Genomic DNA, 15,913 nt, shown 5'->3' with positions numbered 1-15,913 from the left:
CCTTCGGATTGCTGTGAGTGAAAAAATGTTGAGAGTTTCACTGGTTCTTTTAAGTGTTACCACCTTGAAATTGGTAGATTTCTCTTTGAGGGGCGTACAACTAAGCAGTTCACAGAGGACCTTGTTTTTTTCTATGAATCCAAGTACATATTGCCCAAGGGGAGTTGAAAATATGGAACCCTTGAGTATATGCATATATCAAATCTCAACAACATAGAATGGCCATTGTGTAGTAGTGACATTTTGCACATGTGTAGCACAAAAATTTCAGCAAACATATTGAATTCTATGAAGCTAAGCACCAGCTCAAAGAATATATATCTAAGCTAGTTCATACCGATTGCAATTTTTGCACACATGTTCAAGGAATGTAAGGGTTTGAGATGTACCAAAAGCACGTACGTCATAAGAAATACATAAGAGGATTATGTAACAAGGATTCTAGGAAAAACTTGGACATAAAAAATAACTCACAGTCCTAACACAGTGGAGTGTCGAGTCACAACAAGGGACATGGCTTTCAGGTAAAAATTTTCTCTCTTAGTTCACTATTATCTTACTTTGGGATGAATCGGCTAACTTTCCTTTCCAATTACAGGTACTTTGTCGCACAATAGACTTTATTCCTAGTATTTAAGTATCGTAGATGGAGGATGCTCAAGGGTATATGGTTGTGCCTTGATCAAGACATGTGTGAAAGTGGAGCTGTGGATGTTACTATCATTTGTGAGGGTCGCGAGCCCCAAGTGTTGCAAATGGAGGATGATTGGCCCTTGAGTATAATGCTCCAGGAAATTACAATGTTAATGTGGAATCCACTTGTTGGCTTCTATTTTAAACTAGATGGTAGGAAAATTCGAAGCTGAGCTGAGGATATTGTTACCAGCGAAAAGTGTGTGGCTCCACATATTTTAGAAATTGTAGAGTCTCCCTAAAAATCCCAATACCACAAGTTGTAATATCCAACACCTATAATTTTTTGGATTTTTTTTGCCAATAGAATATTTTCGCTTACAAACTTGTAATATTTAAGAATTATGGTATTTATTCAAAATCATACACTTGTTATACACTTATCACATCAACACATTTACATATGCATGTAAACTTTGCAAATACATAAGTAAAGCCATAACTAAATATCGTATGCGAACAACCCTCAATGATTTAAAACTTAAGGTTTTTAAGGTAGAACTAGTTTAGTTTTTGTTTCATTATTTCATTTCACAATTTCTCTCTTCATCTCTTTATATCCACCACATCTCTCCTACCTGCTACGATGGATGCTTGTGCACACTTTGATGAGTGGATCCACGAGACTATCTTTGTCAACCAAGGTGATGAGATATTCCAGGTTTTCTCCAAGAACTTCAACCTTGAAAGCGTGCTCTCATCGATGGATCCACTCCTTCAGGTTTTGGAAGACTTTGTGAGCACCATTGTTACATGCACATACTCCATTGAGGGATTTGACATGACCTGGATGCCTCTTGAATAGCTCATGGTATTTCAGGTAGGGAAGAATCACCAAAAAGTGGTGAATAGGTGTCTAGCCCATGTGGATCCTTCACACAGAGTATGCACTGTTCCCATGGAAAGTGCACTAGGTACATCATCTTTGGATCTCGTGGAGTGTGACTGCACATTGGCAATTTACCTCCTTGCATTAGATACACCCCTAGAGGAGGAGAGCGATGAAGATACAACTCCAAAGGTTGTTTCTATCACATACATGGGAGAAGAATCGATTGAAGAGCTCATAAATGTTGAAGAGGAACATCGAGTGGTAGCAAAGCAAGGGTTGACTCTCATGGTGCCATCTTCTTGAGAACAACCACAAGTCGACAAACCCAACCTTGCCTTCTTGACACCCATTGAAGTAGATGGTGTACAATACTTTCTTTTATCAAATGTACTGCAATACTTGGAAATGAAGGAATAAGAGCTATTTTCTATCCTAGTCAGGGATTCAATGGAAGACCTGATTGATTATGATTACATGGATGTGCCTCCGACAATGGCAGAGATTGGAAGGTATGATGGCGCAAGCTTAGATACTATGAGTGCCATCATAGCAGCATAGGAGCATATTACCTTGATTGAAGAATATTACCTTGTGCCAGATGCTGAATTTGAAGCATTACAGCATGATTTGTTTGGACCAAGGCCCCAGCTTCCTACCAAGGAGTTTGTAGATTTCTCTATCCAAAGAGGTGCCTCCCTGGCACACAAGGAAATGAAGATACAAGATGATTTGGAGAAGGTGAGATTTCTAACTACCATATATTTTTATGCAATGAAACTTGACGATAGGGTGTGTCGGGTTTCTCGGAGTCCATCAGTGAAATCTTGGCAAAAAATGATGCCTGTAGCTGCCCTATCTGAAGTTTGGTATCTGGGGCCAGAACCTATCCAAAATTTGGCGTCTGGGGCTATTTTCTGGCCCCAGATGCTAGACTTCGGACAAGGCTGCTGTAGACATCATTTTTTGCCAAGGTTTCACCGTTGGACTCCGAGGAACCCGACATACCCTATCGTCAAGTTTCATCGCTTTTTGATAACTCTAGGTTAGTCGCTAAATATATTGTTTGATTTGACTTTGTCATTCAGGACATACTGTATATAGATGAGTTTGCATCAAGGCAAGGAGGAGCTCAACATGTGGATCGACAGAAGGATTCGGCTTTGAAGGAGTATATTGGTAACCTTGTTGCAGATTGGTGGTCTTCCATAAGAAGTGCTCATCCCTAGGAGGGCAAGAAATAATCATGAAAATTCAAGCTTTGACCAAGTTTTGTTGACCAATTTTGGACCTTTTCGAGTGATACATGTGACATCTAGCTTGGAGGAGGTGGTGCTAATCAAGTGGTCAAAGGTTCTTTACTTGTTTGACCAAATGCATGGTGGAGCAATGTGTGTGCTTGCTACATTAGGCGACCTCGCTAAAGTGTCAAATCCGCTTCTCCTAGAGAAAGAGCTGAAGAGGGAGCACATTATTTTTGAAGCAAAGAAGGAACTTATATTTTCATCGGAAGCTGGCCTCTCCTCTCCACCGATGAAAAAGCCAAGGAACAATTCAGAGTTCTTGTTGGCTATCGGCTTTTTGTATCTACCATCACTAACAACCATCACATGTATTTTTCTTGGTGAACATAAGATACTTTACTTTGTCCCTACAAATAAATATTTATTAAATAAATATGTGGTTTGTATAAGTGTGACGATAATCAGTGGTACATGCCCGGGGGGTCCACTAGGGTTTATCGTATGGTACCACATGAGTGTAAGGGAGGGGGTTATTTAAGGGAAGGAAGTTACATTTTATAAGGTAAGGTCCCATAAGTAGAGGGTAGATAAGGGGTATTTTCAAATATTTCTTACACGCAGGTGACGTCTCCTTATCACTACTAGTGAATCCCCCATGGGTACGTGAATGATGCATTTGCATACGTTAACATAATTCAACGTGTAGTACTACACTTGCGATTGTGTAAGTGTGACGATAATGTGTGGTATGTGAATGACACATCCGTATACATTAACATAATTCAATGCATAGTATTGCACTTGCGATTATGCATAAGCAATAATGTTGTCGAAGGGTTTTCAAAAACAAAGTTGCGTCCACAAAGGACCTTGACAAATTTCAAGATAGAAGATTAATCAAGCGAATAAGAAAGACAAGAAAATGATGCCAAGACTCTGTTTTATTTCAGCCAATAAAAAATACAAGGTACAAGAAGAAGAAACCCGAGCAGCCTCTGGGCTTTGGCCACCCATATATAGTTGTCTTCAATCTTTTCTTCGTGAGCATGATGCAGTCCAGACTTAAAAAGGATACACAGACTATGGGGACTTAACATTTCTCAAGAGGTAGTCTATGAGATAATGCAAAATTCATGATAATCGTCATTCAAATTGCTTCATAATCAGCCATAAAGAGGTCTGGGATTGTTATCGTGTTGCTCTGCATCAGAAGAGCAATTTGATCCGCAATTGTTGAGCTTTGTTGTCATGATTTGATCATGAGTAGCCTCGGTATGTTCTTTAAGACGTTGATTCAGACATAAACATACTCGTCTCTGCTGCGAGTAACTTAATTCATCCTTCTTCCAAAGCTTAAGGAAAGCTTGCTTTAAGTCTTTAAAGCTTAACTCTTTCTTTTATGAAGCTCTGCTTCAGTGCAATCTCTGCTCGTAATCATCTCCGCATCCAGATCGTGCTTGCCTTAAAATTTTTCCGTTGCAGCGTTGTAGCCCCTTAAGAAGCTTAAAAGCTTCTTATCCTCATGAACTTAAAACAAAGCTTTTTGCTTCCATATGATTTGCAAAGGATAAGAGTATGCTCCCAATCTGTTCGTCGCAGCTATTGACATAGTTCGGGATGAGTCTTTTAAAATGGCGCCTTCTAGCTTAGCATATGCTAAACTTTTTTAATTATAAGACTTTAATCTCTTAATTTAAGCTTCTTCTTCAACACATAGCATATCTAGGATATCACAGCTCCATACTGTCACAGCGGGACACGAGTGTGTTCTTGGATCTATCGTTGTAGCAGCTTCAGTCCAACACACTGCCTCTGTCATCAACTTCGGCTTAGCAACAATATCACTAGTTATTCGATCGTCTTCTTTTGTTCTCCCTGCATACCCCCTGTGGAGCTTTTCCGACGACCTCCTTATTGCCCTCTGATGGCCCTGATTTCATGCTTTTTCCCCCAAAAGCTTTACATTGCTAAGCTTTTTCTTAGCTTTCACTAAGCATTCAGATTTAATGGCGCCCACTTTCGCCTCCATCCCTGGGAAATTTTTTGCCCTTCATACTTGAACTCATTTCAGTTAGTGGCCTTTCACACCTTCAAGGCTTCTCAAGCTCGATTTTAACTCTCAGCTTCTTGTATTTCTTCTTATCTTAGATCCGTGATTTCTTGTACTGCTTTGATAGCTTCAGCAATCTTCCTTGGCATCGGTTTTTTTTCAATCTTTTTTACACGCACATACGCACAAGCATTCATTTACACACACGCAGAGATAAATGCACATAGATAATATTATTTACAATGGAACGAAGTCCCACAACACACACCAGTTTGAGATGATAATTGGAAATACACTTACGGGAAAGCTAGGGTTCATACACACACAAACACGCAAGCCACACGCAGAACACAATGCAAACACAACGACTAGGTATAGACAAAAGATGAATGTCACACACACAAACTTTTTGGTGGATTCCATACCTCAGATGCGCAGCAGCACGACATCCACCCCCTCTGATCCTACGCATCCTCCGGATGGGCCAACTATCCATGATCATTGTCATCAAGATCCACGAATAGATCAATCTCTTCATTGTCTATTTCTGGTATATCAGCAGGTTATTTAACATATCATCTGTTTCTTCTACTGGAGTTTCTTCTCGTTACTCTTCTCTTGTAAATTCTTCCAATGCATAATCCTCCTCATCTATTTTCTTGAAAATCTTGATTCTTTTTCCTGCAATGGGCACTCTAAGCACTGTTCCATCCAATTCCGTCAACTCATATGTTAAATTTCAAAGACATGTTACAGGCCAAACTATCTTTTCACCATCTTCCGAAGTGCAGTATGCTGATTTTCAAGGGTGTTATCAAAGACTAATACCCAGTCTCTCTCTTCTATTGCTCTAGGCCGCAAGCGATGCTTGCTATCAAACATGTCCTTATTTCTAAGTCTAGCAACCTTCAACCTATCAATAGCTAGTTGAATATCCTCTGGTCTTCTCTCCAACTACCCGATCCGAAGAGCTAAGAGCTCCTCTCTTGTCAAATCCTTCTACCAAGGTAAAACTAACCAAGTCAAAGCACAAGTCTCAGTCTCGACATAACCGGTTTCTGGCCATACATCAACTCTGTAGGCATATATCATGTGGTAACATTGTGAGTTGTACGATCAGCCCACAAAGCAAATGATAGAAGTCTTGGCCATTCTCCAATCCGTCCTCTACATGCTTTGGCTAATGCTTTCACTATCGGCGGATGCCCTCTTTCACTCTTTCCATTTCCCTTTGGATTATATGCTGTGGTTAGAGCGAACTTGATTCCTAGTTGAGAGAAAAAGTCCCTAGCTTCATCTGCATCTAATTTACCACGATCTGCAATGATCTTACCCACACAGCCATACTTGTAGAAAATTTCTTACAATAAGAACTTACACACTACACTAGTGGTGTTCATTCTCAAAGGTCTTCCCTCAACATGATTGGTAAGATCCTCTCTAGCCAATACAATATATCTCATCTGCCATAGACCCATCGGCATAGTAACCAAGTCAACTACCCACTTATAATAAATGCATAGCGGATAGGTCGGGTGAAGCTCATCTCGATGACGCACTACGGAATACATCTGATAGTCTCTACAAAGCGAGAAACATCTCTGTACATGCCTTTCCACCAATATTTTTCCTTGATTTTCCCATAAGTATCCCACACTCCTCTATGACCAGCCCAAGGACTCTCATGAAACTCTCTCATCACCTATAACTAGGTCTCTTTATCACAGACAACCCGCAAGGGTAATCCACCTCTTTTCTTCGGGTGCTTCCAAAGAAATCTATCCTTCAGAAAATAACCATAGGCTTTTCTCCTGATCTTCTTGAACTCTTCATCTGTCCATTCATCTCTTTTTCTTGGTGTACTAAGGTACTTGCCAATCTGCAACTAATCTCCAGGATAGAGTTCTTCTATGAAAGCCACAATATCATATACATGGCAAACATGATTAACCATAGCGGGCGGCTGAAAATTTTGCATCATCCTCTTCTACAAGTAGTGTCTCCTCATCATTATATCTGGATCTAGACAACATATCTGCCACTAGATTATCCTTCCCTGCTATGTGTTTAAATTCTCAATTTAATGACTTGATGTATGCGATCCATCTCAGCATAGCTATGTCCGGAGTAGAGCAACTCGTAATCATACCTATCAATGGCAAGCAATATGTCTCTTCCACAACTAGGGCTCCAATAAAATACTCATTGTCGCATTTGAGAGCCGTAACAACCCCTAGTAATTCCCTCTTGATTTGCAGATACCTCCTTTGTCTCTCGTTTAGGAGTTTCGCCCCAAACCGAATAGCGTACATATTTCCATCTGCATCGTCTTGACCCACATCCCAACCTATGCCAATTGGACTAGTGTCAACTATCAATATAATAGGCTTTCCGAAATTATAATCTGCTTTCGTGAGAGTAGGAGTAGTCTGCAATAACTTCTTCAATTTCCACATGGCTCTAGTGTGGCTCTCATCCCAATAAAATTTATGCCCCTTTCGAAGCAGCTGATATAAACAATCTCCTATGTGTGCAAAATGGGGTATCCAAATCATGTAAAACACACAGGCTCCAATGAATCTCCGTATCTCTGAAGTGGTAGAACAATACTCTGTAATCTTTCCTATAGCATCCACCTTCGCAGGTGAAGGTTTCCTGCCATAATACCCACACATATGTCCAACAATGACAACCTCATTTACTCCAAAAACAGATTTTTGCCCTGATAGTGTCAAGTTCACTTCTTCTAACCTGGCCAAAATCTTTTCACAAGCTGCAATATGATCAGCCACAAAGTATCTGCATCCCTGCTTATTTAGACTCTCATTCTTCTCTTCTTCTACACACCCCTTAATGGGCACATCATCCAAGAAAGGCATGGTAAGCTGAGGTATGTGCTCACGAAAGACCTTACGCATGACATTCATCATATGCGCGAAAGAATTAGTGGCACCTTGAGGCAAGGTACACATCCTGACAAGCCCAATAGGAGTTCTCATAGTGGTTAGGTCCCTACTTTCCAAGGCCAGCTAAAACTGATCATATCCCGAATACAAGTCACCTAAAGAGTAGATGGCATGTCCAGCAAATGCTTCTGCAAACTCATCAACAACTGGACCTATACCAACATTCCTAATAGTAACTCAGTTTACTGGTTGCATGTCCTATATAAATCGGAGAGTACCATTCTTCTTTGGAACCATAAACCACCTATTTGAGTATGGCACAGATGACAACTCTAGGATTCCCATTTTGATTTTCTCATTCAACAAGTCAACTAGCTTTGGTAGGTGTGCCCTAGGCACTGGAATAGATCGGAGGTTCCAGGGAATATGAGGGATAGTAAAGATCACCATAGGGGCAACAATATCCGAATTCACACAGCCAATCTCATGCGAGAAGAAAGCAAACCCCCTTCCATGTCGCTCAAGCATATCCTGAAAGCACTACTTCTCTGAGGGTAGCAAGAAATCACCATTTCCAATTTTTAATTCAGCAAGAGTCTCTACTGAAAATTTATGGCCTATATGCTCTGGGTTCCTCAAAATTGGCTACTTGGCAACCCTCTCTATTTGCTAATCACTGTTAGGTGGAAGTGGTCCGGCTACTGGCTTCACCTTCTTATCCATAGTCTTGTATTTTGTGTCAACCCTAGCTTCATTATGATCCTTTGCACTACTCAAATCTTACTGTAAATCAGCAATTCTACCCTTTGGTGGGCTGAATATCCTCAACCCTCTGCTCTATGGACTGTATAGGAATAGCCCTAAACTCTAGATACTGAAATATTTCAGCAGTAAACTCTGTTGGCTGAAAGTTTTCAGCCCTCTGTGTCTCTGCAGGTTGATCATATAATTAGCTGGAAACTCTGTTTGCTGAATTTCTTCAACACTCAATACTTTTTGCTGAGTCACCTCAGCCTCTGACTCTATCTGTGACACAAAATCTAAAATTTCATGAAACGTGTCCAAGGACTGCACTAATACATTACTGGGACAACTCTGCATATCAGCTTTCAGCACATTTTCCATCTCTGTCATCGTATATGCACAAACCATACTATCATACATCACGTCTATATGCTTGTCATCCTCTAAAATACATGCATTTTTCAAATCTTTCTCATTCCTGCATATGTACTGCTTGGCAGCTCTAGGCAACTCAGAAATCTTCTAATAACTCATCAAACTGTTTGCTGCAATTCCAACAAAATTGGAGGAGAAAACACTACTGCCAAGAGGTGAGAACTCCAATCTCCCCTGCTTTGTATCACCGTCCTCTCGCGGAACAGCGGTACCTAATGAAAATCTGAATCCCTTGCAGTGGGCAAAGGCGCATCTCGAAGAGTATCCTTGTTTCTAGCATGATTTACACACACAATCATAAAATGGATTGCTCTCATACCATCTTTATTGCAAATCCGTGCATAAGCAAACCCGTCATCCATTACTTTTGTCTCCATGTGCGTCTTTGTTATGAATGGCTGTTCTAGGATTATGGGGTAAGAGCATGAATCCTGCACAAAGAAATGGAAATCCTCCTCTACATCTCCAATAGAAATCCTGACACTGGGACAAGCAGCATACAAATCACATGCAGTGTTGTTGGCGGCTCTCATATGCCACCCATGCTCTGCATCCATAGGCCATCTATTACTTTCATAAACTCCGTGAACTATGAGATTAATCTCTGAAGCAGTTTGGTCACTTTGAGAGGGATTGTTATCAGAAACAGGATGCCATGTCTAGGGGTCGTGGAAGGACCCAATATGGCCACTATGCAGGCATTTATGGTGGTACAGGTTATGGATTTAGAGGTGGATCACCTAGAGGTCACCTATTTGCTATGGAGCATGTGCTTGGGAGCATGACTCACCCTCTTTGTGAGAATGACTGGTTTTTGGATTCAGGACCTACAAACCACATGACTCATCATGTTGAGTGGTTTGATAGCAAGGACTAAATGTAGAATGAGGAATATGTTGCCACTGGTGATGTTACTTTACATAAAATTACTCATATTGGTAGTGTGCCACTTGTTACTAAAGATGGGATTGAGAACAAGGTTGGTGATGTACTTTATGTGCCCACAATAGTTAAGAACTTAGCATCGGTTGGAATGACAGATCAAGGATTGTAGGTGAGATTCAATAAGTTTGGATGTTGAAGAGTTCCATAATGGGAGAACTGGCAAGGTGATTGCTCATGGTAGAAAGAAAGGGAGATTGTTTGCTTTGGATGCAGGTACTCCAGTGATTCAAAACTCTATGTATGTTGAGAGAGGACATGGGCAAGATAAGGATGTGGAATTATGGCATAGAAGGATTGGTCATGTTAATTTGCAAATATTGAAGCAAATGCAATCGAAACAGATAGTCCGTGGTCTACCGCATTTTGGATATGTGAATTTTGATCATGTATGCGAGGCTTGTCAATTTGGCAAGCAGTCCAGATTGCCATTTCCAAAGAGGGGGAGAATAAGCAGCTATCCTTTGGAAATAATACACAGATATTTGGGGCCCATGTTAGAATGTTTCCATGAGCAGAAGATGTAGATTTTATATCACTTTCATTGATGATTTTAGCAGAATGACTTGGGTGTACTTTATGGAGCATAAAAGTGAAGCATTTGAAAAGTTCTTGAAATTTAAATCTATGGTTGAAAAGTAGTTTGGATGCTACATAAAATATTTGAGGTCAGATAATGGTGGAGAGTACATGTCATATGAGTTTTGTGAAATCTTGAGAGATCATGGTATCAAAAGGCAATTGACATGTAGGTACACACCTCAGCAAAATTGTGTGGCTGAAAAGAAGAATTGGATTATTGCAGAGGTTGCAAGGGCAATGATGAACCAAATGAACATGCCATTGTCATATTGGGCAGAAGTAGTGCATATTGTAGTTCACATTATGAATAGAACACCTACTGGCTTGACTCATAATATGTCACCATATGAGAGAATGTATGGTAGGACACCCACTTTTGTATACCTTAGAGTCTTTGGATGTGTTTGTTATGTTCATGTTCCGGATGATTTGAGAAAGAAGATGGAACCTAAGGCTGCAAAATGCATTTTCCTTGGATATCCTGATGAGAAAAAGGGATACAAATGCTATGATCCAGTGAGTAAGGAAGTATACATAAGCAAGGATGTCAGATTTAGTGAATATGAATCATGGTACAAGCCCAAAATTGTAGTGGATGTTGAGTCCTATGAAAGCAATGATGATGATGGCTATGGAAGGAAAATTTCAGCAAACAACAAGGTTGAAAATCAGCATGTGGAAGATACTTCAGGACCTCAAGAGAATGTGGAAAGTAGTGGCAGCTAGAATCCATGGAGTGAAAGATTGAGAAATGCACAAAGGAGTGCAGAAGTTGCAAATGAAAAGAGACCTATGGCTGAAAGTTCAGAAGATGAATCTATGGATGACGAGTATGGCATTCCACATGTTAAAACACCTAGCACTAGAAGTGCAGGAAAGTATGTTCAACCATTGTGGAGCGCATTTTGTCAATACGCTCCACACGATAATGTTGTCGGTCAACCATGCTACACTATATATTTTGTACTGTACATTGAAACACTCAAATTAGATGTTGCTTATAAAATATAGATATGAAAAATCCTAAATACCTCATCACCTTTGGACTACGTCCCCTCAAGAATTCCCACTCCTCCATTGAGACCTCTGCCCCTTCGCGAGACGCTGCGGTCAAAGCTCCATACAACCATCGCGTTGACATGAACTGCGGCATCTCCTCCATGCCCTCGAGATATCAAATTAGTCAATGACGAGTACTATATCGGAATTCAGATCGCGCTTCCTCTTGATCTTGCCTAGCGATCTGATACTTGGTGAGCCACGTATCCATAGAGGCATGGTGCAACATATAAAAGTGATTCAGCTTCTCCTCCATTGTAGCATCCATTCTTTTTTCTACCCCATTTCCAACCACATCTCCACTCACTCTATCATCGTCCTTCAGCAACCATAGCATTTTGTTGTCTGGATCCACCGTTGGTAGCCATTGTGAAATATGCACTAGCGCCTCAGACACTAACCAACCTTCAGCCATGCTACCTTCTGACCGAGCTCGTTGTCGCACAAAGCCTTTCAGGGTTTTCATGAAGTGCTCCAAGAAGAACATCCATCGTGTATGGATAGGTCCAGCAATCTCCACTTCATCTACAAGATGCACAAGAAGGTGGATTTGTATCGTGAGCATATTGGTAGGCAGGTAGTTCTCAAAGAGACAGACCGTCTCCACTACTCCCCGCCTCACAGATTCAATAAAGGACGTCTTAATCTCCTTCTGTGAGATCCATTGCACCAAAGTCGACAACCTGTAAATGGCCTTGTGTATTTTTGGAGTAAGACATCCTGCGATCGCAATCGGTAGTACAAACTACCACAAATGAGAAAGTATTATGAATAATGGCTACACTCCAAATAGCAAAATGCACATGCCAATTACAATCCATTCATAGTACAAACTTGACATATCTTATGCCAATCATGGGATTTTAGCCCTGATAATTGGTCGTCTTTAGAAAATGCAGACCCGAGAGAACGCATCATACCCGTCGGAGTGCGGATAGACTTGACTACTTGCTTCAAAATGCGCTCTTCTTTAGTGGATAAAACCCAAGGAGCACGAGGTAGCTGCACGCGACCATCAGCACTTGACTGTGGCCAAAGCGCCTCCATCTTACCTACCTCCTTCAAATCCATTCGTGCCCCTATAGTATCTCTCTTTCCTATGATGTGGTCCCATAGCAAGCTACCCACATTCTTGAAAATATGAATGGGATCCAACAACTGGTTGACCTTTAAGTGGGTCCAATATGGCAACTCGTAGAAAACTGAGAATCGCTGCATTCCTTGTGGATGTGACTCCATGTGGACCATTTTTAGCTCGTACCAGCTTTTGCGGCATTCATATGTGTTGGAGATCGTCCAAGAAAACCTTCCCTGAGTTCATGATCCTCTGGCAAGAAAGCGGAGTGTCCTTCATATACCATCTTCTTCATGGTTCGTGACCTTTGCGAGTCTAATTGTGGCCGCACAATGGACATGCATGATAAGCTGAGGTAACCAGACCTATTCCATCACCACGACCTAGTGAATACAAGCTTAAATGAGATAAAATATAGATATTACCAACGAGAATGGAAGCCTATTTACTTGAGCACTCTCTGAATCTCGGAAGGTCATGCACCGTCCACATGAGAATGGCTCAAATATTGACAGACTGCTGACCATCGTGCTTGCTCATATCTTGCATGGTGACCCCCTCCTCCCACAAAATCTTAAGCTCATCGACTAATGAACAAAGATACACGTCCATATTTTTGACTTTGTAGCAGTCGGGGATGAGTAAGCTAAGGATGAGATGTCCTTTCTTCATAGAAAGCTATGGAGGGATATTGTAGTTGACAAGGACTATAGGTCACACACTGTAAAAAGTTGAGTGTAGACCAAATGGTTCACACCATCCATTGCAAGACCGAGCTGAAGATTCCTTGGCTCTCGGGAAAAGCTTGGGAAGGTAGAGTCAATGTGGCTCCATGCGCGTGAATCCGCTAATATTCGTTGAACTTCATCTGTGGACCTATTCTGTGCATGCCACTTTGTCAAGCTCGCCATGTCGGACGTACGAAACATGTGGTTTATGCGGGGGATAAGCGGAAAGTGTCTGAGAACTTTTTGAGGGATGGTTTGCCCTTGCAAGTCCTGTCGATACATGTGAGCACCACACTTTGGACATGTCTCCATAGTCTCGTATTCTCCTCGAAATAGTATGCAATCATTGATACTGGTCGTGGTGGTCGTGGTCATGGTTGTGGTCGTGGTTATGGTCGTGGTCATAGTCGTGGTCGTGGTCGTGGTCATAGTCGTAGTCGTGGTCGTGGTCGTAGTCGTAACGTAGAAAAAGAGAGAGAGATGGAAGGAGAGGATAACAATTTAAGAAAGAAAAAAAAAGAGAGAGATGCAAGGAGAGCAGAACAATTTAAGAAAGAAAAAAAGAACGATAACAAAAACAAATTGTTTGTCGTAACGTAGACAAAATGGAAAACGATGAAGGTCCTATTGTTCAAGATCGCGAGGCGTATTTTAATCAGCGTGTCCCATGTCCTTGCTCTCAAGCAAGGTGGCAATTAGATGAAAACGTCGATTGTCTATAGAACACGTATGACGATTTGGCGAGTTTCAATTTGAGATCATTGATCAGGCGATTGCAAATGTTCAACAAACGATAAGAAAAGTTAATATCAATCATGCATTGTACTCGCAAGCTAATTGAATACCATATACAATAAGATTGGGTCTGGCTGGCAGATTTTCTATCCAGGGAGGTGACGTCTCGTCCCAAGGAGGAGTGCACCCTTTGCAGCCAATTAGAAGAGTTCGTGGGCATGCGATGGATGAAGTGCATGAGCCAATCCACTGCTTGCAAGGCCAATCTATACCGTCAATGCCAGAGGAGACAGGCAGCCTTCCAGACCTACCTACAATCTTGGAGCCTGAGATGGAGGCAATGATCGATGCATTGATTCCCATGGATATCAAGACTTTTGATCTGCTTAGAGAGGAAGCATCCATACCATTATATGATGGGTGTCGAGTATCTCACTTGAAGACACTGCTTGCACTCTTAAGTGTGCAAGCAAAATACAGGTGGAGCAATGCGAGTGTGACCGAGTTGTTCAGGTACCTTGTAAATACGCTTCGTTGATTTTTTTTCGGCACTATTATTAAAAACATTTGTGCTTTTTCAAGGTGTTTTATGATTTTTTAAAGGTTATTGAAATATCATATATTACCACCTACTATGGCTGAAAGCTCAGTTAATGAAGCTTTTGCCTTTTGCTCGGCATGCAATGCATAAGACCATAAAGGAGATCAGTCCTTTGGCAGCTGCTCTAAAAACGAAGTCCATAGGCAACAACTTCTCTAGCTACATCTCGTCTCACATAAGAAGAACACAAAAGAGACTCTTCCAACAATTTTTCATTCCTCCCTTCCCAAAATTTAGTGGAATCCGCTACTATGTATCACCAAAACAGATCTTTTTGTCTTTCCATACCACCAATTTCAGCCTGTACGCTTCCTCAAACTCTTGATAGTCCTTTCTTTCATGATCTAGACGATCGCACCACATACATCCTCTCATATGATCAGTCCTAGGTGGATTTGCAGCCGGTGAAGAAGCAACTGGGGCTAAAGCACAAATTGGAACAAAAGGTTGTTGTTCCATCCACATCATTTTAATCTAAAGGTCCTTAACTCCCTTGGACAGCTCTTCAACCACATCCTCCATCAATGGTTTTGCAGTAGGTCTAGCTGCAGCTATAGGAAAAGGCATAGGAATGGTAGGCATAGGAACAGAAGGCATAGACATAGGAAAGGTTGAAGTCACTGGCGAAGGTAAAGAAGAAGGCATAGGTGAAGGTGTCAAAGAAGAAACTAGTAAATCTCATTGCATTCGTGCTCTTCTCCTTTCAGTCTTGACAAGTGCTATCACAACTTCCTTCGCATCTTGCCATGAGCCTTTTAGCCCATTCTCCTAACTATTGTCATCCAGCTTTTGCTCAAGTATCACCTGTAAGGCCGGATCAACAGCATAAACAAACAACTCTACCTTTTCAGGCTCCAAGATAACCTACTATGTAGCACTCAATTGCTCATAGTGCATCTCGAACTCGCAAAGAAGCTCGATCACCACAAGTCCTTTATTCGACTTCCTGCACCACTTCGTGAAAGCCCGAATGCTCATGATCCCTGTATCCTCCAAATTCTTCTTTCAGTGTCTTTTTAAAATCAACCCAATTAGGATGTAGTCTGAAGATCTCGGAGACTCGAGCTTTTAATGATGGGATGCAAATCCACGAGAAGAACTCCCCCATACGATGATGAAGAACGCCGTGAACCTCCATCTTCAATGCATAGACTCTCAAGTATTCTGAAATTCGACAACCATCAAATAACTTCATCTCAGCCTCGATCGCTTGAAGCGCTTTAATCACCTCAGACTCCTGCATAGTAGCTTGCTGAAGATTCATCTGATGCTGAAATTACTGCATGTTCT

The sequence above is a fragment of the Lygodium microphyllum genome, chromosome 14 (assembly GCF_053477565.2).
Source record: "Lygodium microphyllum isolate KBCC chromosome 14, Lygodium_microphyllum_v1.1.10, whole genome shotgun sequence".
Classification (NCBI taxonomy): Eukaryota; Viridiplantae; Streptophyta; class Polypodiopsida; order Schizaeales; family Lygodiaceae; genus Lygodium; species Lygodium microphyllum.
Note: the sequence above shows the minus strand (reverse complement) of the source record.